The following is a 21,604-nucleotide window of genomic DNA, read 5'->3' as shown; positions in this document are numbered from 1 at the left end:
GTTGATGTACTATTGCTTGGTGAAAGGAGGATCCATTAGTTACACATGTAAGTGGCCTCTCTCAAAGGAGGATAATAAATCCTCAACACTGGAATGTTTTCTCTACATTGTCTCCACAAATTTAGTGGGGGGATCAGCCTAACCAGACAAAACGCAGCCAAAAATGTATCCCAACTGGGATTGGGAAGGAAAGAAGGTTTTTGGCTAGATCTTAAATTAGGCAGACCCAAATGTTTATTAATCATATAGTGGAAAAAAAAGTGTGTGTATACAGTAAGGTCCATAAATATTGGGACATCGACACAATTCTAATTTTTTTGGCTCTATACACCAGCACAATGGATTTGAAATGAAACAAACGCTGTGCTTTTAACTGCAGACTCAGCTTTAATTTGAGGGTATTTACATCCAAATCAGGTGAACGGTGTAGGAATTACAACAGTTTGTATATGTGCCTCCCACTTTTTAGGGGCCAAAAGTAATGGGACAATTGGCTGTTCCATGGCCAGTTGTGTGTTTGTTCCCTCCTTATCCCATTTACAAGGAGCAGATAAAAGGTCCAGAGTTCATTCAAGTGTGCTATTTGCCTTTGGAATCTGTTGCTGTCAACTCTCAATATGAGATTCAAAGAGCTGTCACTATCAGTGAAGCAAGCCATCATTAGGCTGAAAAACAAAAACCCATCAGAGAGATGGCAAAAACATTAGGTGTGGCCAAATCAACTGTTTGGAACATCCTTAAAAAGAGAGAGAACGCACCGGTGAGTTTAGCAACACCAAAAGACCCGGAAAACTGTGGTGGATGACCGAAGAATTCTTTCCCTGGTGAAGAAAACACCCTTCGCAACAGTTGGCCAGATCAAGAACACTCTCCAGGAGGTAGGTGTATGTGTGTCAAAGTCAACAATCAAGAGAAGACTTCATCAGAGTGAATACAGAGGGTTCACCACAAGATGTAAACCATTGGTGAGCCTCAAAAGCAGGAAGGCCAGATTAGAGTTTGCCAAACAACATCTAAAAAAGCCTTCACAGTTCTGGAACAACATCCTATGGACAAATGAGACCAAGACCAACTTGTACCAGAGTGATGGGAAGAGAAGAGTATGGTGAAGGAAAGGAACTGCTCATGATCCAAAGCATACCACCTCATCAGTAAAGCATTCTGGTGGTAGTGTTATGGTGTGGGCATGTATGGCTGCCCGTGGAACTGGTTCTCTTGTATTTATTGATGATGTGACTGCTGACAAAAGCAGCAGGATGAATTCTGAAGTGTTTTGGGCAATATTATCTGCTCATATTCAGCCAAATGCTTCAGAACTCATTGGACGGCTCTTCACAGTGCAGATGGACAATGACCCGAAGCATACTGCGAAAGCAACCAAAGAGTTTTTAAGGGAAAGAAGTGGAATGTTATGCAATGACCAAGTCAATCACCTGACCTGAATCTGATTGAGCATGCATTTCACTTGCTGAAGACAAAACTGAAGGGAAAATGCCCCAAGAACAAGCAGGAACTGAAGACAGTTGCAGTAGAGGCCTGGCAGAGCATCACCAGGGATGAAACCCAGTGTCTGGTGATGTCTATGCATTCCAGACTTCAGGCTGTAATTGACTGCAAAGGATTTGCAACCAAGTATTGAAAAGTGAAAGTTTGATTTATGATTTTTAATCTGTCCTATTACTTTTGGTCCCTCTAAAAAGTGGGAGGCACATATACAAACAGTTGTAATTCCTACACCATTCACCTGATTTGGATGTAAATACCTTCAAATTCATTATGGTATAGACTAGAGCCAAAAAGATTAGAATTGTGTCGATGTCCCAATAGTTATGGACGTGTGTGTGTGTGTGTGTGTGTGTGTATGTATATATATATATATATATATATATATATATATATATATATATATATATATATATATACACACACACACACACACACACACACACACACACACACACACCTCAATACATAGACATGCCAGCATGTGTAAATGATGTGATTGAATGCAGTGACAACATAGAACTGCTGCGACCAGCCGGTGTGTGTTAAATTCTAATGACAGGGGGAATGCAATGTGTCCACAGCCAATGGTGTGTGTGTGTGTGTGTGTGTGTGTGTATATATATATATATATATATATATATACACACACAATCAATAATTAGAAAATATTCCCCTGACAAAAAGGTCCCCTAGGAAGCTCGGGCTGAAATAGGAAGTCCAAATATTGCATATACAGTATCTGCGTTTTATATATCGAAAATAGCAAAGAAGCCTGAAACAAAGGCACAATGATCACCTATAGTGCTGTTCCTGAAGTGATCAACCATGAATGAAGTCCTGTGTTTGAAATGCAAACAGTCTGTGATTCAAGTAGGTTTGCTGGGTTGGAATATTGCTGGCAGGATGCAATTAAACAGCCATAAATGATGTGGAGTTTGTGAGGTGATCGGTGACCTGATATCCTGTGATCTTCATAGTGGTTAGAAAAGAGGCAGATATATGCTGTATAAAGAGCTGGCTACAATTGTATCAAACAGGCTGCTCCCTTTGCAACTATGTATCATAAGAAGATTGGCAGTAGATGTATTTGTGCAAAAGATGTTACTTTCCTGTACACACAGGGGAATAGATTGTAGCTGAGAATAGTGTAGACAGAGCTTGGCTGTGCTGAAGCCAAAAATGACAAAGGATAGAAAACTAATAGTTCAACTTATTGCGCAGTGCTCTTTACCTTTTCAGCAGCTTGAAGCTGGTGATCCCCTGGTTCGTTCCTCAGAAGGGTTAAGTGCACCTTTACTTTTATGTAAAATTCTTCTGCTGCTGGAACAGTGCTGCATACTGTATGTAGCTTAGGCTGCATACAGTTTGTACAGTGCAAACAACCACTGCAACTGTTAGTGAAGTATAGTTTAGACCAAGCTGACCTAAAATGAACTAGCAAAGTTAAATTTAAACCTTTTAGGCTACGTTCACATGTGGGCATAGCGGATCACGGGCAGAATCACTGCGATTCTGCCCGTGATCCAGAATGATTGCAAAGCGCGGGATGCCTGTTGCGATGCCCGTGATTTGCAATGGAACCCCAAACGCTGTGCGATGTTGCCACGATTTCCGCCTGCCGAATCGCGGTAACATCGCGCAAACAGAATCACGGTACGCATGACGCACAAAAGAAGCTTCTGTACCTATTTTGGCGTCATGCGTCCCAAGATTCTGTTTGCCCGATGTTACCGCGATTCGGCAGGCGGAAATCATGGCAACATCGCACAGCGTTTGGGGTGCCATTGCAAATCACGGGCATCACACAGGCGTCCCGCGATTTGCAATGATTCCGGATTGCGGGCAGAATCGCGTTGAGAGACAAACTATTGTTGTAACTGTTTAATAAACATTAGCTGGATGTTTGGCTTTAAATTGTTTTGCACCTTTAGGCCCCGTTCACACTGGGGCGATCCGACTTCCCAGGGCGACCTCCGAGGTTGCGGTGCGAGCAGCGCGCCGCGACCTCGGAGCGGCCGGCACGGACTTCATAACATTGAAGTCTATGACGGTCGCCCCAAAGAAGCTCCGGACCCTTTTTCTAAGTCGGAGCGACTTGTGTCGCTCCTATTAGAACGGGTCCGCAGCTTCCCTATGGAAGGCGACCTACGGCGACCTGTGAGGCGACCAGGTCGCCTCACAGGTCGCCCCAGTGTGAACGGGGACTAAAAGTCATCTAAATCCACTAGTTCATGTAACACTACCCTCTCCATTGATTGCCAATGGTGCTCCTCCATAAATGCAGTGGAGGAGTGAATGTAGCCACCCTGAGATGAGGTATTAACTGGCCAATCACCACATGAAAATAGTGGAATGGAAGCTTGAAAACGAATGCAGCCACCAAATGCAGTGACTGGTTGGCTACAATATATTGAATTTTGGGTTTAATTACGCTTTAAAGATGTTGTAAAGCTCCAATATGAAATTTGAACAAAGCATATCCCTCTATATAGCAGGGGTATTGAATTAAAATTCAAAGAGGTCCAGTTGCTAAAATTTTCTTTGGGCCGAGGTCCGAATCTCAAGTCTGTGCTTTGACTCAGTTTGTAAAGTGCCCCTTAACATACAGTGTGCCCCTTAACCTAAAATGTGCATAATAACTTAAGTGGCATGCTGATGGGCACATTTTATGTTAAGGGGCACTCTGATGGGCACAAAAAAATGTGCCCATCACAGTGCTCCTTTACATCAGATGTCCCCATCACAGTGCTTCTTTACATCAAGCATTCCCGTCGGAGTGCCCTCTTGCAACAGTTGTCCCCATTAGTGTGCCCCCTTAACGTAAATTGTGCCCATCAGAGTGCCCCTGGACATAAAATATGCTCATCAGTGTGTCCCATAGCATAAATATGCCCATCAGCGTGACCCTTAACATAAAATAAGTGGCAAGCTGATGGGCACATTTTATGTTAGGGGGCACTCTGATGGGAAAAACAAAACGTGTCCATTAGCGTTGCTCTTAACATAAAATATGCCCATTAGTTTGTCCCTTAACATAAAATGTGCCCATCAATGTGCCCCTCAGCAAAATATGCCCATCAGTGTGCATTTGATAAAATATTCTAATCAGCAATCCCCTTTAACGTGCTCCACATACATTTGGGGCAGGAGTCAGCAATATGCAGGGGGTGGAAAATGCAAGATATATCTTGCAAGGTGTGGGAGCCGTGAGCAGCAGGGGGGCGGGGCGCGCACATGTCAAGCCCCACCTTGCGGCCCGGCTGAGAATTAAAGCCGAGAGCCGCAGTCAGGAGCATGGGGGCGGGGGACGCACATGACGTCACGCCACATCGCGCGGCCCCACTGGAAGAGCCGCAGTCGGGGGCAGGGTGCACACACGGGAAGTCACTGGTTGCTGGGACACCTGCGGTCCCAGCAAACAAATAATTGCTCAAAGGGCTGCCTGACGGTCCGGGCGGAAGCATCGTGCGGTCCGTTCTCGGACTGCGGGCTGCCATTTAATGACGGCTGCTCTATAGTGTGCATGATTGTCTAATTCCAGACCACTAAGTGTCATTTCTCTCTGCTGAGACACTTTTGGCAAGTTTTCCTGATCAAGAGGGAAAAAGGTGATGGTAGGGGGGTCTCCAGCACACTGGGTGTGATTGACAGCTCCAATTGCCGCCTGACACCTGCGATCGTTCCCCACTGAGAGAGAAGAACGGTCAGCTGTTGTAAACGCAGCTGACTGTTCTTCCCTCTGCAATGATCACATATATATCTATATAGGATCACAGGTCTCTATGATCATTTCACAAGCCCCGCCCCCCACAGTTAGAATCACTCCCCTAGGTCCACATTTAACCCCTTGATCACCCACGGTCTTAACCCCCTTTCCTGCTAGTATCATTATTACAGTAACAGTGGATATTTTTAGCGCTGATTACTGTAGTAATGTCACTGGTCCTCCCAGATCACTGCCATTACTAGTAAAAAAAAAACTAAAAATGACAAATCTTTCCCGTAGTTAGTAGACGCAATAACATTTGCGCAAACCAATCAAAATACACTTATTGCAATTTTTTTAACAAAAATATGTAGCAGAAAGCAAATTGGCCTAAAGTGTTAAAAATTTTGATTTATACATTTTTTTTTTTTTTTTTTTTGGAATGTTATATAGCAGCAAGTGAAAAATATAATTTTTTTTTTCGAATTGTCACTCTTTTTTTGTTTATAGCGCAAAAAATAAAAATCGCAGAGGTGATCAAATACCACCAAAAGAAAGCTATATTTGTGGGGAAAAAATACATCAATTTTATTTGGGTACAGCATCGCATGACCGCGCAATTGTCTGTTAAAATAACGCACTGCTGAATCGCAAAAAATGCCCTGGGCATTAAGGGGGCAAATCCTTCCGGTCCAGAAGTGGTTAATGAAGACATTGTGTTGCCTTCCTTATGTCCAAATCCTAAACATCCCAAGGAAATTGCCCTGCACTCTCTGGATGTGGTTCGGGCGATAAGGGTTTATCTGACGGTTACTCAGTCTTTTAGGAAATCGGACTCTCTCTTTGTCCTTACTGACGTTCCTCGAAAAGGTTTGGCTGTGTCAGCTGTGACCATTTCGAGATGGATCAGGCAGGAGGTTGTTCAGACTTATTCACTCAAGGGTCAGGTTCCTCCTTTCCCTGTGAAGGCTCATTCTACTAGAGTAAAGTGACCAAATTTTTAAAATTAAATCCGGGGACATATTTTTTTTTTTTTATTGGCAAATGCCACAGGACTGCATAATACACAGAGTGCTGGGCACAGGACTACATAATACACAGAGCACTGGGCACAGGACTACATAATACACAGAGCGCTGGGCACAGGAATACATAATACACAGAGCGCTGGGCACAGGAATACATAATACACAGAGCGCTGGGCACAGGAATACATAATACACAGAGCGCTGGGCGCAGGACTACATAATACACAGAGCGCTGGGCACAGGAATACATAATACACAGAGCGCTGGGCACAGGAATACATAATACACAGAGCGCTGGGCACAGGAATACATAATACACAGAGCGCTGGGCGCAGGACTGCATAATACACAGAGCGCTGGGCACAGCACTGCATAATACACAGAGCGCCGGGCACAGCACTGCATAATACACAGAGCGCCGGGCACAGGACTACATATGATCCAGGAGGGTGTTAGGCATAGATTGCAGGGTTCAGAGGATTGCCATGCACAGAGGACACTTCTGCCCCCACATCCATAGCTCACCTCTGCACCCTTCTCTTATTATCTCTGCAGCCACCGCTTAGCCCTTCCCCCACAACAGCGAAACTCTCCATCTCTCCATGCAGCTGCATCAGATCTGACCCCTGCTCCCCCACTGCCCTCACCTGTGTACAAACAGACCCCCCCCCCTCCCCCCATCTGCTCACCTCCCGTTCTCAGCCCTCCACACAGAATTTTTGGCAGAACTGGCAGTGAAATCGTCCAGCAGGGGGCGTCTGCATCTGAGCCACCAGGCTGTTTTTTCAGCCAGGTATAGAAATAGATAGATAGAGTAAAAATTTTTTCAGCCAGCATGGGATGCCCTGTCTACATTAGTCCGGCCCTGAATCCGGGGACAATACTGGGGACAGACTTGGACCGGGGACAATGTCCTCAATCTGGGGGACGTATGGTCACCCTATACTAGAGCGCGGAGTGCCTCTTGGACTTTTCACCATCAGGCCTCGGTTGTACAAATTTGTAAGGTAGCTACTTGGTCATCTGTGCACACCTTTACAAAATTTTCCAAGGTGGATTTGTTGGCATCTTCGGATGCCTCGTTTGGCTGCAAGGTTTTGCAGGCTGCTGTTTCATAAGAGAATTTTTTTTTTCTTATTCTCTTTGGGGTCTTTTTCCTGGGTGAGCTCCATGTTACCCAGTTGGCTACGTTTAGCCTTTGGAGTTGACGTTACTATCTGGTTGCATTTTTCCCACCCCTCATGCCTATACTGCTTTGGGACGTCCCACACAACTCATGAAGATGAGGCTGCGTCTGTCAATGGACGATAGAGAAAAATAATTTACGGCAAGATCCTACAAAAATCTTATTTTTCATAGAGTAAGCATGTATAATCAATTTTGGCATGCTTTGTGTATTTCCTCCAGATCTGTGCAGTAATCCAGTGTGAAACTGCTTCTGTGCAGGAACTTCCTGTAATAAAAAGACTGGTCTTTAGTGGGTGTGCATGCTGGGCCCCTCCCACAGCTTTGCTCTCTGCACAGGCTATGTAGAGCACGGCAATGATGTCACCATTACTTTTACATAGTAATATCTGGGTTTGCAAATGCATTTGGTACCCACTAAGTAGATTAACACTCACTGGTCACTTTATTAGGTACACCTGTTCAATTGCTTGGTAACAAAAATTGTTAATCAGCCTAACACATGTCAGCATTTAGGCATCTAGACATGGTGAAGATTACTTACTGAAGTTCAAACCGAGCATCAGAACGGGGATTTAAGTGACTTTGAATGTGGCATGCTTGTTGGTGCCAGACGAGCTGGACTGAGTATTTCAAACACTGCTGATCTACTGGGATTTTCACACACAACCATCTCTAAGATTTACAGAGAATGGTCCGAAAAAGAGAAAATATCCAGTGCGTGGCAGTTGTGTGGAGGAAAATGCCTTGTTGATGTCAGAGAATGGGCAGACTGGTTCGAGATAATAGAAAAGAAACAATAACTCAACCACTCGTAACAACCAAGGTAATGCAGAATACCATCTCCGAACGCACTGAACACATCGAACCTTGAAGCAGATGGTCCACAGCAGCAGAAAACCACACCGAGTGCCACTCCTGTCAGCTAAGAACAGGAAACTGAGGCTACAATTCGCACAGGCTCACCAAAATTGGATAATAAAAGATTTGAAAAACATTGCCTGGTCTGCTGAGTCTCGATTTCAGCTGTGACATTCAGATGGTAGGGTCAGAATTTGGCGTAAACAACATGAAAGCATGGATCCATCCTGCCTTGTATCAAAGGTTCAGGCTGGTGGTGTACCGGAGTATTGTTGCTGACCATGTCCATGCCTTTGTGATAGTAGATTCGCATCATGAATGTGCAGCCGACAAATCTGCAGCAACTGCATGATGCGATTGTGTCACTATGGACCGAAATCTCTGAGGAATGTTTCCAACACCTTGTTAAATCTATGCCATGAAGAATTAAAGCAGTTCTGAAGGCAAAAGGAGGTCCAAGCCGGTACTAGCAAGGTGTACCTAATGAAGTGGCTGGTCAGTGTATATTCTTTGTGCCTATTGAGAAATATATATTCAAATGAAAGCTTTTGTGCCCAGAGTTCAGCTCTCACCACTTGTCTACCAGGGAAATTTTTTACATATATTAAAATTTTCATTTTATGCTATAAGTTAGTTTAACCACATGCCTACTGGGCACTTAAACCCCCTTCCTGCCCAGGCCAATTCTCAGCTTTCAGCGCTGTCGCATTTTGAATGACAATTGCACAGTCATGCAACACTGTATCCAAATTAAATTTTTATCATTTTTTTTCAAACAAATAGAGCTATCTTTTGGTGGTTTTAATCACTACTGGGGTTTTATTTTTTTTGCTGAACAAACAGAAAAAAGAACCCAAAAATTAAAAAAAAAAAAAAAATAAAAAATAAAAACAGTTTTTATAGTTTGTTATAAAATTTAACAACAGGTAATTTTTCTCCTTCATTGATGTGCGCTGATGAGGTGGCACCAATGGGCACTGATGAGCGGCACTGAAGGGCACTAATAGGTGGCACTCATAGGCACTGATAGGTGGTGCTGGTGGGCACTGGTAGCTGGCACTGGTGGGCACAGATGCTCCTCCTCTTCGGGACCGATGTCCCTCTGACAGCAGCCGGCGATCGACTTTTTTTTTCTCCTCACACTGACAGCGTGAGGAGAAAAAAAAAAAAAAAGCTGATTGCGGCTGCTGTTTACATCACGTGATCAGCTGTCATTAGCTGAAAGCTGATCACGTGGTAAGGGGCCGGGATCGTGGACTCGCCGATCACAGAGCGAGCTGTGCGCACTCCGCAGGGAGCGTACAGACAACTCATGCACGGGAGGACGTACATGGACGCCCTCCCGACAATAACGGTCCCCGCTGCAGCCGCCTTTCTGCTTTAGCACGGACGGGAAGAAGTTAAACCTCCAATCAATCATACATTTTGTGAAAGCAGAAACACCGGATAATAAAATAGTGGCAGTTGCAATTTTTTAGGTTGCATGATATCTGCATGGCTATCTTTATGAAACGCATATTTTTATTAAAAAATAAATTAAAACAAATTTTAGAGCAAGCATAATATGTTACCCAATTTCTTGCTAAAATATAAAAGATGGTGTTAAAAGTAAAAGGATACCAAGCATTTCAAGCCTTAAAATTATTTGCCCCCATGATGCAACGGGCGGGCGGAATGCTCTCTTGTTCTGGAACGACATCATATGACATTGCCCCAGTCTTGGCGCGCTGTGTCCCTAGGACACGGCGTGACTCCGATCTTGGTAAAGACGATGCAGCTTTATACCCATGTGATCAGCTGTGTCCAATCACAGTTGATGACATGTAAACAAGGAAGTGCCGTTAATCGGTTCTCCTTGCCTCACACTGACAGAGTGTGAGGAGAGGAGAGCCAATCAGCAGCATTTCCTCACAGGGGAGATATGCACTGATCATCTGTGCCCATTAGTAATGCAAGCCAGTGCTGCCTTTCAGTGTCCAAAATTTTCTGACCGAAACTAAGAAAATACTTTTTTTTTTTTTCTTCCACAATTTTTAGTCTTTTTTTTTTTTAAGCAAAAAATAAAAAACCCAGTAAGTTTGTGTGTTTGTGTGTGTTGTCAATAGTACATCATATATCCCTTTATGTTGTGATCTTTAAGGTGCCCATCTAATAGTTTTTTTAAAACTATCGATGCTCCCTGCTGATACCACTGCTTTTGAAGAGAATTACACATCCTTACCGCTCTGATGGTAAAGAACCCTTTACGCAGTTTACGGTTAAACCGCTTCTCTTCTATATTTAGTAAATGGCAATGTGTCTTTTGAAATTTCCTTTTGCTGAAAAGTTTGTTCTCTATGCTAGGGTCGTCAGTACAGTATTTGTACATTCATATCATATCCCCTCTCAAGTGTCTCCTCTCCAGAGAGAATAAATTCAATGCTTGTTGTCTTTCCTCCAGTCCCTTTATTAGCTTTGTTCTCTGGACTCTTTCCAGTTCCAGCACATCCTTCCTGAGGACCGGTGCCCAGAACTGGATGACATACTCAAAGTAAGTGGGAGAATTATCATTTTATCTCTGGAGTGAATCCCCTTTTTAATGCATGGCAGTATTCTGTTGGCTTTGCTTGCAGCAGCTTGTCATCTACTAGGACCCCCAGGTCCTTTTCCATCTTAGATTCCCCAGAGGTTCTACCCCTAGTGAGCAACTTGCGTTTGCATTTTTGGAACCCAAATGCATTACCTTAATTTTCCAACAATAAACATCATTTGCCATGTGGAATCCCACCCCATTAATTTGTTCAGGTCAACTTTGTTAGGTTTCCACATCCAGCGCAGAAGTTATTGCCCTGCTTAGCTAAGTATCGTCCGCAATTACTGAGATTGAGTTGTTTATTCTATCCTCTAGATTGTTTATGAATAAATTAAACAGGATTGGTCTCAGGACAGATCCATGGGGGACCCGACTTTCCACACCAGTCTATTCCGAGTACTCCCCATTTATCACCACCCTTTGGACTCGCTCCTGAAGCCAGTTTTCAATCCAGGTACTCTCCCTATGGTCCATGCCTACGTACCTTAGTTTGTACAGTAAACGTTTGTGGGGAACTGTATCAAATGCCTTTGTAAAATCCAGATACAGCACATCCAGAGGCCTTCCTTTATCTAGATGAAAGCTCACTTCTTAATAGAAGGTTAATAGATTGGTCTGGCAAGAACGATTCTTCATGAATCCATGCTGATTACTACTAATGATACCATTTTTAATCTTTTAAAATCTTGTATACAGTCCCTTATCATCCCCTCCAATAGCTTGCAGACTATTGATGTTAGGCTAACTGGCCTGTAATTCCCTGGGATATATCTCTGGCCTTTTTTAACCACTTCCCTCCAGCCCACTGTCAAATGAAGACTGAGCAGTGCGGCTATTGTTCTGGGATGCTGTCATATGACGGCGCACCAGAACAGCTTCTCTTGTGCGCCTGTGGGTTAGTGCCCATCAGTGCCGTCTGTCAGTGCTCATCAGTGCCGCCTATCAATGCTCATCGATGCCTATCAGTACGACATATTAGTACCTCCTCACAAGTGCCACCTCATCAGTGCTGCCTATCAGTGCCGCCTCATCAGTGCACATCAGTGAAGGAGAAAAATTACTTTTTTTCAAAATTTACTCACAGAAAATAAGAAAAACTTTTTTATTTTTTCAAAATGTTCTCTTTTTTGTAAGAAAGAAAAAACCCAGCAGTGATTAAATACCACCAAAAGAAAGCTCTATTTGTGTGAAAATAATGATAAAAATTTAATTTGGGTATAGTGTAGCATGACCGCACAATTGTCATTCAAAGTGTGACAGCGCTGAAAGCGGAAAATTGGCCTGGGCAGGAAGGGGGTGAAAGTGCACTGTTTTGAAGTAGTTAAATATTGGTGCCAAGTTAGCTTTTCTCCAATCAGCTGGTACCATTCCATCAGTAGACTGTCCCATAAAAATTAGTAACAATGGTCTGGCTATCACCAATGATAAACCAGGAATATTACAGCCATAGTTCCCGACCCAGCGTACATAAACTTGCTTTAACCCCTTGAATATCTGGATGTTTATAAATGTACCTTGATGGTTAGGGACCTGCTCTCTAACAGCACAGGTGTTCAATAATACCACATATGGTATTATACTTACCTGATTCCTCAATAGATCCAGTGCTGCGATTGGCTGCATTTCGTCTCTCCTCTTTTAACTCATGTGAACAGGGACAGCAGTGGGAGTCATTTGCGCCTGCTGCGGTCAATCAAGTGCTATGAGGAAGGAGTGCTGGGCGGGACCAGCTGCATTGTGTGTGTCAGGAAGAGCAGGAAGGAGGGAAAGATGGCGGATTGTGGGGGGGGGGGTATGAGAAGAAGAAGAAAGAGAGGGGAAGAATGGTGACAGAGCGTGTGGGGGGGGGTGGGGTGAAAGAGAAGGGATGAGAGGGAGAGGAAAAGGGGGGGGGGCGTGTGGGAGAGGGAGAGAGTGGGGTAAAAGAGAAGGGATGAGAGGGAGAGGAAAAGGGGAGAGAGCGTGTGGGGGAGGGAGAGAGTGGGGTGAAAAAGAAGGGATGAGGGGGAGAGCGTGTGGGGGAGGGAGACAGTGGGATGAAAGAGAAGGGATGAGCGGTAGAGGAAAAGGGGGGAGAACATAAGGGGGAGGGAGAGAGTTGGGTGAAAGAGAAGGGATAAGAGGGAGAGGAAAAGGAGGGAGAAAGTGGTGTGAAAGAGAAGGGATGAGAGGGAGAGGAAAAGGGGGAGAGCATGTGGGGGAGGGAGAGAGTGGGGTGAAAGAGAAGGGATGAAAGGAAGAGGAAAAGGGGGAAGAGCATGTGGGGGAGGAAGAGAGTGGGATAAAAGAGAGGGGATGAGAGGGAGAGGAAAATGGGGGGAGAGCCTGTGGGGGAGGGAGAGAGTTGGGTGGAAGAAGGGAGGAGAGGGAGAGGAAAAAGTGGGAGAGCGTTTTGGAGTGGGAGAGAGTGGGGTGAAAGAGAGGGAGAGGAAAAGGAGGAAAGAGTGGGTTTAAAGAGAAGGGATGAGAGGAAGAGGAAAAGGTGGGGGAGCATGTGGGGGAGGGAAAGAGTGGGATGAAAGAGGGGGGAAGAGAGGGAGAGAAAAAGGTGGGAAAGCATGTGGGGAGGGAGAGAGTGGGGTGAAAGAGAGGGGATGAGAGGGACAGGAAAAGTGGGGAGAGCATGTGGGGGAGGGAGAGAGTGGGGTGAAAGAGAAGGGAGGAGGGGGAGAGCGTGTGGGGGAAGGAGAGAGTGGGGTGAAAGAGAAGGGATGAGAGGAAGAGGAAAAGGGGGGAGAGCGTGTGGGGAGGGAGAGAGTGGGGTGAAAGAGAGGGGATGAGAGGGAGAGGAAAAGGTGGGAGAGCATGTGGGGAGGGAGAGAGTGGGGTGAAAGAGAGGGGATGAGAGGGACAGGAATAGCGGAGAGAGCGTGTGGGGGAGGGAGAGAGTGGGGTGAAAGAGAAGGGAGGAGAGGGAGAGTAAAAGGCGGGAGAGCGTGTGGGGGAAGGAGAGAGTGGGGTGAAAGAGAAGGGATGAGAGTAAGAGGAAAAGGGGGGAGAGCGTGTGGGGAGGGAGAGAGTGGGGTAAAAGCGGGGAAAGCGTGTGGGGGGGGAGAGAGTGGGATGAAAGACAAGGGAGGAGGGGGAGAGCAAAAGAGGGGAGAGGAAAAGAGGGGAGAGCGTTTGAGGAGGGAGAAAGTTGAGTGAAAGAAGGGAGGAGAGGGAGAGGAAAAGGTGGGAGAGTGTGTGGGGGAGGGAGAGAGTTGGGTAAAAGAGAAGGGATGAGAGGAAGAGGAAAAGGGGGAAGAGCATGTGGGGGAGGGAGAAAGTGGGGTGAACGTGAGGGGATGCGATAGAGAGGAAAAGGTGGGAGAGTGTGTAGGGTAGGAAGAGAGTGGGGTGAAAGAGAAGAGAAGGAGAGGAAAAGGTGGGAGAGCATGTGGGGAGGGAGAGAATGGGGTGAAAGAGAGGGGAGGAGAGGGACCGGAAAAGCGGGAAGAGCGTGTGGGGGAGGGAGAGAGTGGGGTGAAAGAGAAGGAAGGAGAGGGAGAGGAAAAGGGGGAAGAGCATGTGGGTGAAGGAGAGAGTGGGGTGAAAGAGAAGGGATGAGAGGAAGAGGAAAAGGGGGAAGAGCGTGTGGGGGAGGGAGAGAGTGGGGTGAAAGAGAAGGGATGCGAGGGAGAGAAAAGGGTTGGAGTGCATGTGTGGAGGGAGAAAGAGAGGATGGGAGGGACAGGAAAAGTGGGGAAAGAGAGTGTGGGGGAGGGAGAGAGTGGGGTGAAAGAGAAGGGGTGAAAAAGAGAGGAAAAAGGGGGAGAGCATGTGAGGAAAGGAGAGAGTGGGGTGAAAGAGAGGGAGAGAGAAAGGGTGAGGAGGGAGAGTGAATAGGGGGGTGGATGAGAGACAGAAACAGGGAAAAGAGTGCGAGGAGAGCAAAGCTAGAAAAAGAGAGGGGGAAGAGAGAGAAAAGGGGGAGAAAGAAAGAGGGAAAAGAAAGAAGGGGAAAAAAGAGAGGGTGGAGAGAGAGAGAGAGAGAGAGAGAGAGCAGGGGGGAGAGTGAAAGAAAAGAGCGGTCGGGGGTGAGAGAGAGAAAAAGAAAGGAGAAGAAAAAGAGAGAGAAAAGGGTGAAGCGAAAGGGGAGGCATAAAGGGAGAGAAAAAGAAAGTGAGAAAGAAAGAGTTTAGAAAGAGAGAGAGGGGGAGGTGGTCCTAGTAACCAATAATTTTGACAGCCGTGGGCAGCGCCCACCTGCCGACTAGATGGGAAATGTAAACGCAGGGGAAAGTCAGTCTCCGTATTTTCATGGATAGTTTTCTCCGGTCTACGGATGGAAGAAATCAGGGTGTGTTCTTTTTATTTATTTATTTTTTTAAACTGTGTGACCCCCCTAGTCTCCCTGAGACCGTAAAGCGGTAATAAACCCAAAAGCAGAAATATTATATTGTAGTTTACCACAATAACCACAATGGTGGCTGCATTTGTTTTCTTTTTTTATTATTTTTACCTGGTGATCCAGCCAGTAAGTCTGTTGTTTTTCAACAGAACAAGCTGTGCTGCAGATGCAGCAGAGGGTTGAGATAAACCATTTAACCCTGACAGGGGTGCTTACAATGATCAGCTTTTATATGTTTATGTAAGACCTTTGACACAAAAGATAAAAAAAAGCTGTTGGTGTAACCACTTATAAAGTGTTAGCTCGAGTTTAGCTTAAATTTGTTAGTGTATTTAAATCTGCTAGTGCATCTAACACTCCCCTATCCCCAAGACTTGCAGTGTTGCTGTGCAAAGGTGTCTCTGTTGCCAGTGTAGGCACCCTAATACAGGAGGTGTGTTACTGGCTGGATCTTTAGAAAACTAATCAGCAACTACATCTAACTATTGATAAGCTTCAATATATTATGTTTTGGGTTTAACACCACTTTAGCTTTCCCGTAAGGAACCTTTTCTGGCTTTGGTCCTTTTTCTAACTCCTCAGGAGGTTTCTTGTAGTACAACACCCTAGAAAAATAGCAAATAAAATTGTAATTAGCCCCAATACATGCAGTAAAACAATACTTTCATCTGGATACCTGCTTAGATGTGTATTCAGGTCATAAAAGGTGGTAAGTAACCAGTAGCTAGACAGTAGTGTAGCAGGTTTTCCAGGCATTGAGCCTAAGGTGGGTCTGCCATTGTTACCGGTTACCTCTCCAGCCCATGTGAGCTGTGACCCCCGACCCCAAGTGTGAGAACTGAGACAATGACAATGCCGGTGTTCCGTGAAAAAACCATACCCGTGAGAAAACCATACCCTCGTCACTTTCGGTGCACCTACGGAGGGTATGGATTCATCACGGTAGTGTGTTTAACGTTTCACTTGCCGCGGTTACATTAAAACAGCTCCTCTGCAATATGAGTCATCTCCGCTCCTATCCCTGTCACTTCCCTGATCTTGGCTAATAAATATAAAAGAGGATCACGGAGCCGAGATCTCCGTCATTTACACCCGCCGCCGCTTTTATATTTATTAGCCGACATCAGGGAAGTGACAGGGATAGGAGCGGAGATGACTCATTTTGCAGCCGACCTGTTTTATGTAACCGCCGCAAGTGTAACATTACTTACACTACCGTAATAATTTAATTCCCTCCGAGCATGTGCACTTGTCAACTTCTCTGCTGTTCAATGATGTTTCCGGTGCTCTGAGCATGCGCACTCCTACGCTGCTCAGCTGTTTCGGACAGGAAGTGACGAGGGTATGGAATTCTAACGAGGTATGGGTTTCTAACGTTACACCTGCATCTTTGGTTTGGTTGTTTATTGTATTAAGGGGATGGGAGAAGGGAATGAGTGGGATACTCCTCTGGCTCAACTAGGTACACTTTTGGGACTCTTTTGGCAAGAAGTGCCTATTAGCGCTGTCTTGACGCCAGCCTACGCTAGCCAACCCTTCCTGACGCTTGAATACACTGTAACACTGAAAACTGTGCTGGAACCTCGACTTTAATTCAGAAGATCCAGGACTGTAGAACACTTGACTTCTGACTTCTGAATAGCTCCCTCCAGCCCTGCGCTGGCTTGAGGTAGCTCTTTGTAAATTCCTGTGCTGCTGCAACTCTCAAGTAGTATACTCCACACTGTATACGGACTCTTCAGGGCCCAAATTGCAAGTGCCCCCTTTAACACTTCAGTGCCCAAACTGCAAGTGCCCCCTTTAACACTTCAGGGCCCTCTTACTAGGTACCCCCTCTAACAGTGTCCTCTGACAGGGCACCCCCTTTACAGCTAGCTGACACTTGGATCCTAGAACCTTCTCCGGAGTGGTCCCCTCTGACTCTAGGCAGACCCCCAGGGGCAATCCTCAGTACTCACAACCTGTGTAGGCTTTCCTGGGACTGAACCCCTCTTACTCTCCACTGGTTCTTGGCACTCCGGATCCCCTTCAGCTCAACTTAGCACCCTCTGGATTCTCAGGCAACACCCAGAGACATCCGCTTCCTCTGACAGGAGGAGAGACAGCCGCACTCTCCCTCCTGGGACTCTGCTTCCCGCCAAAGACCATTAGTCATGCACTCCCTTCAAACTTATACCCACTCCTAGAATCCTCTGCAGCAGAATCTGCCTTCTGGGGTAGATACAAGCTTGAATGTGTCCCTGATTGGGTTTCCCCCATGGCCCTATGAGAGCCTCTCACAGAGCCAGTGGAGAGACTCCCCTCTCAGCAGACACACCTGGTAGCCATGACACCCTACCTGACAAAAATAAATCATGGCTCTGCTGTTAGGCAGACAAAGCCCATTATAATTTACCTAGCACCTACCTGTAGGGTGCTACAGTAGTATGGGGAAATCTTCTCAATGACAATAAATACCTGACAGAGGTTCTAACACGTCCTCATTCTTTGTCCAAAACAAATTTCCACTTGTTAACACGTGAAGCTATCATGAATGAGAACACTTTTTGGGTCACATGGACAACAAATATACCTTCATTTCTGCGTTATAAATATACAAAGTCTACACACCCCTGTTAAAATGTAATGTTTCAGTGATGTAAAAAAACGAGACAAAGATAAATCATTTCAGAACTTTTTCCACCTTTATTGTGACCTATAAACTGTACAACTCAATTGAAAAACAAGTCTTTTAGGGAGGGGGGAGTAAAAACAAAAAACAAAAATAATGTTGTTGCATAAGTGTGCACACCCTCTTATAACTGGGGATGTAGCTGTGTTCAGTATTAGGCAATCACAATCAAAACTGCCTCTGATAAACCCCAAATAAAGTTCAGCTGTTCTAGTAGGTCTTTCCTGAAATTTTCTTAGTCGCATCGTACAGCAAAAGCCATGGTCCTCAGAGAGATTCCAAAGCATCAGAGTGTTTGTTGTTAAAAGGTATCAGTCAAGAGAAAGGTACAAAGAATTTTCAAGGCAATAGATATACAATGGAACACAGTGAAGACAGTCATCATCAAGTGGAGAAAATTTGGCACAACAGTGACATTACCAAGAACTGGACGTCCCTCCAAAATTGATGAAAAGACGAGAAGAAAACTGGTCAGGGAGGCTGCCAAGAGGCCTACAGCAGCATGAAAGGAGCTGCAGGAATATCTGGCAAGTGCTGGCTGTGTGGTACATTTGACAACAATCTCCCGTATTCTTCATATGTCTGGGCTATGGGGTAGAGTGTCAGGACAGCAGATTTTTCTTACGAAGAAAAACATCCAAGCCCGGTGTAACGTTAAAAAAACTATACCCCGTGAAGAAATCATACCCTCGTCACTTCCTGTGTGAAACAGCTGATCAGCGCAGCAGTGCGCATGCTCAGAGCCCCGGAGACGTAACTGAACAGCAAAGAAGTTCACAAGTGCGCATGCTCAGAAGGTAGGAAATAATCACGGCACTGTGTGAAATATACTTGCGGCGGTATCATTAAAACAGGTCGGCTGCAACATCAAACATCTGGTCTCCTATCGCTGTCACTTCCCTGATCTCCCCTAATAAATATATAAGCGGCGGCGGGTGTATGAGATGTAAATGACGCCGATCTCGGCTCCGTGATCCGCTTTTATATTTATTAGGCGAGATGAGGGAAGTGACAGGGGAAGGAGCGGAGATGACTGATGTTGCAGTGGAGCTGTTTTAATGTAACGGCCGCAAGTGTAAGTACCGTGAGAAATCCATACCCTCCGTAGCTGCACCGGAAGTGACGAGGGTATGGTTTTCTCACGGGTATGGTTTTTTCACGGAACACCGGCTAAATTTTGCAAAAACAGATCTGAAGTCTCCCAAAAGCATGTGGAAAAATGTGTTATGGTCTGATAAATCCATACCAGACCCTTGTCCGAGCATCTAACCCTCCTGAACCATACTAGGCCACATGCCCTCAACATGGGGAGGTGAGTGCTTTGGGGCAAGAGGGCCCCCAGATCTCAGGTCCCCCTCTATGTGCCTGCTGCCCCCCCCACCCCAAAGTACCTTGGGCTGTTTCCTGACAACCCTGGGCTGTGGATGTCGGGGTCTGCGGGTGGGGGAGCTTATTGGAATAGGGAAGCCCCCTTTAACTAGGGGGCCCCCCATGTGAATGGGTATCGGGTACATCATACCCCTACCCATCCACCAAAAAAGCGTCAAAAAGTAAGAACCACAGGAAACAGTTTTTCACAAGTCCTTTATTGAAAAAATAAAAAATAGTGTCCCTTGATGTAAATCAATCATGATACCTGCCAGACCCGAAAAATAGAAAAAATAAAAAACATCTCGCCTCTTGGGAGTCCTCCCGCCGTATACCTGATCTGTGCTTTGACAGTTCTTATATAGGCAAGGGGCGGGGCCACCCAGCTATGTCCCCTGGTGGCACCGCCCCCTTCTGACTACACACGATTAACAAAGACACTATTTTTCTATTTTTTTTTAAGAAAGGACTTATTAAAAACTGTTTCCTGTGGTTCTTAAATTTTGACACTTTTTTGGTGAATGGGTAGGGGTACTATGTACATGATACCCATTCACATGGGGGGGCCTGGGATCTGGGAGGCCCCTTGTTAAAGGTGGATTCCAGATTCCTATAAGCCTCCACCCGCAGACGCTGACAACCACAGCCCAGGGTTGTCGGGAAGAGGCCCTTGCCCCCATTAAATGGGGACAAGGTGCTATGGGGGGAACCCTAAAGCACCCTACCCATGTTGAGGGCAAGCGGCCTGGTATGGTTCAGGAGGGGGGGGGTGCCCGCTTGTCTCCCCCCTTTTCTGGCCTGCCAGGCTGCATGCTCGGATAAAAGTCTGGTATGGATTTTTTTTTTATTGTTTTTATTGGAAATTTTTGCAAAAACATAACAAAGCCGATAGGGGCATACCCCAGGTCAAAATAAAAACACAATCCTCTACATACTACGATAAACATAGATAAAGCAGTGACAGACCCAACCTGTAAACAGGGCTGAAACCAACCTAAAGTGCACCTTCTAAACCAACAGTCCAGAAGAAATGGCATCAGTAAATACATCAAAAGAAGATCTCTCCCCCCACCATTAAGAACCATCAAGCAAGCATATCAAGCCCACCCAATACAATCGGATGGACATCCCCACCCCACTCAAATCACAAACCTATTATGGAAAAGCAAATAATCAATCTTGGACATCAGTTGTTAGGGATGAATTCACCCACAGTTGCCACAATTTATCAAACTTATGAGGACAACCTCTGAACATCTTTATATAGAGGGACCACAGCGTTAACCAGTCCCTTCCAAAAACCTATCGTAGGACTTCCATTTCAGGACTATCGCTTTCCGGGCATAGAATAGGAGAATTCCCACCAGGGTGCGCACCGCTCTGGGAGCCTGTATAGTGTCCACCAATTCCAAAAGACAAACATTCACTGTCAGGGGGACTATGCCAGTAATAAGGTCAGACACAAAACCCGTCACCTCCTGCCAGAAGTCCCCAACTGCAGGACATCCCCCCCAAAAAATGGTAGAATCCCGCAGAGTCACAGGGGCATGTCCAACAACAGGCCGAGACAGCAGGGAACATACGGTGCAGACGCTGTGGGGTCAGACAGATCCTATGCAACAGTTTAAATCTCCCAGCATCACCCCGCACCAGTTGGGTAAGATGAAGCTTCAGGTCCCTGCAGTCTTTGGCAAGTGTGGAGTAATTCTCTGCAACAGGGACATCCGTGAACGCCCTCAAGGCTTCTGCTTCGTCTCTCTCTCAAGTTGGGACGTGCGAGAAGCCACGTCCGACCGGACAGCCTTGATGGAGGAGACATACTCGCCCCTGATAAAGGCTTTACACGTTTCCCATACCATAATCGTGGAGGCAGTAGTATCGTTAGAGGCCCAGAAATCATTCAGCTTAGGAGACATGAGCAATTGGATATCGGCATTATGTACCCAGTGGGATGCCAGTCTCCAGCAACCTGGCTCCCTACCGGCATCCAAGACCATACTGACCTCCAGTGGAGAATGGTCCGAGAGGCCAGCTGGGAGATAGGAGGCCAAGCCCGTGGTAGAGAGGACCCTCGCCGACCCAAACATCAGTTCGATGCGAGAGCCGATTTGTGAGTGGGGGAAATGCAGGAAAACACCCGATCCGTAAGATGCTTCCAGCACCATATCTCCCGAAGGCAAGACATCTACGCCCACGCCAGGAGGTCTGGATGTGACCCCCTGCTTGGATCAGAGGCGTCCAGGTCCCGTTCCAGAATGGCATTGAAATCTCCCCCTACCACTAGTCTAATGAAGTCCAGAGTGGCAAGTTTGCTTGAAACAACATAAAGTATGTCAGGAATAAACGGGGGAGGGATATACACATTAACCAACGC

Source organism: Pelophylax lessonae (assembly GCF_965119305.1).
Source record: "Pelophylax lessonae genome assembly, chromosome: 2".
Classification (NCBI taxonomy): domain Eukaryota; kingdom Metazoa; phylum Chordata; class Amphibia; order Anura; family Ranidae; genus Pelophylax; species Pelophylax lessonae.
This window is presented reverse-complemented; position numbering follows the sequence as displayed.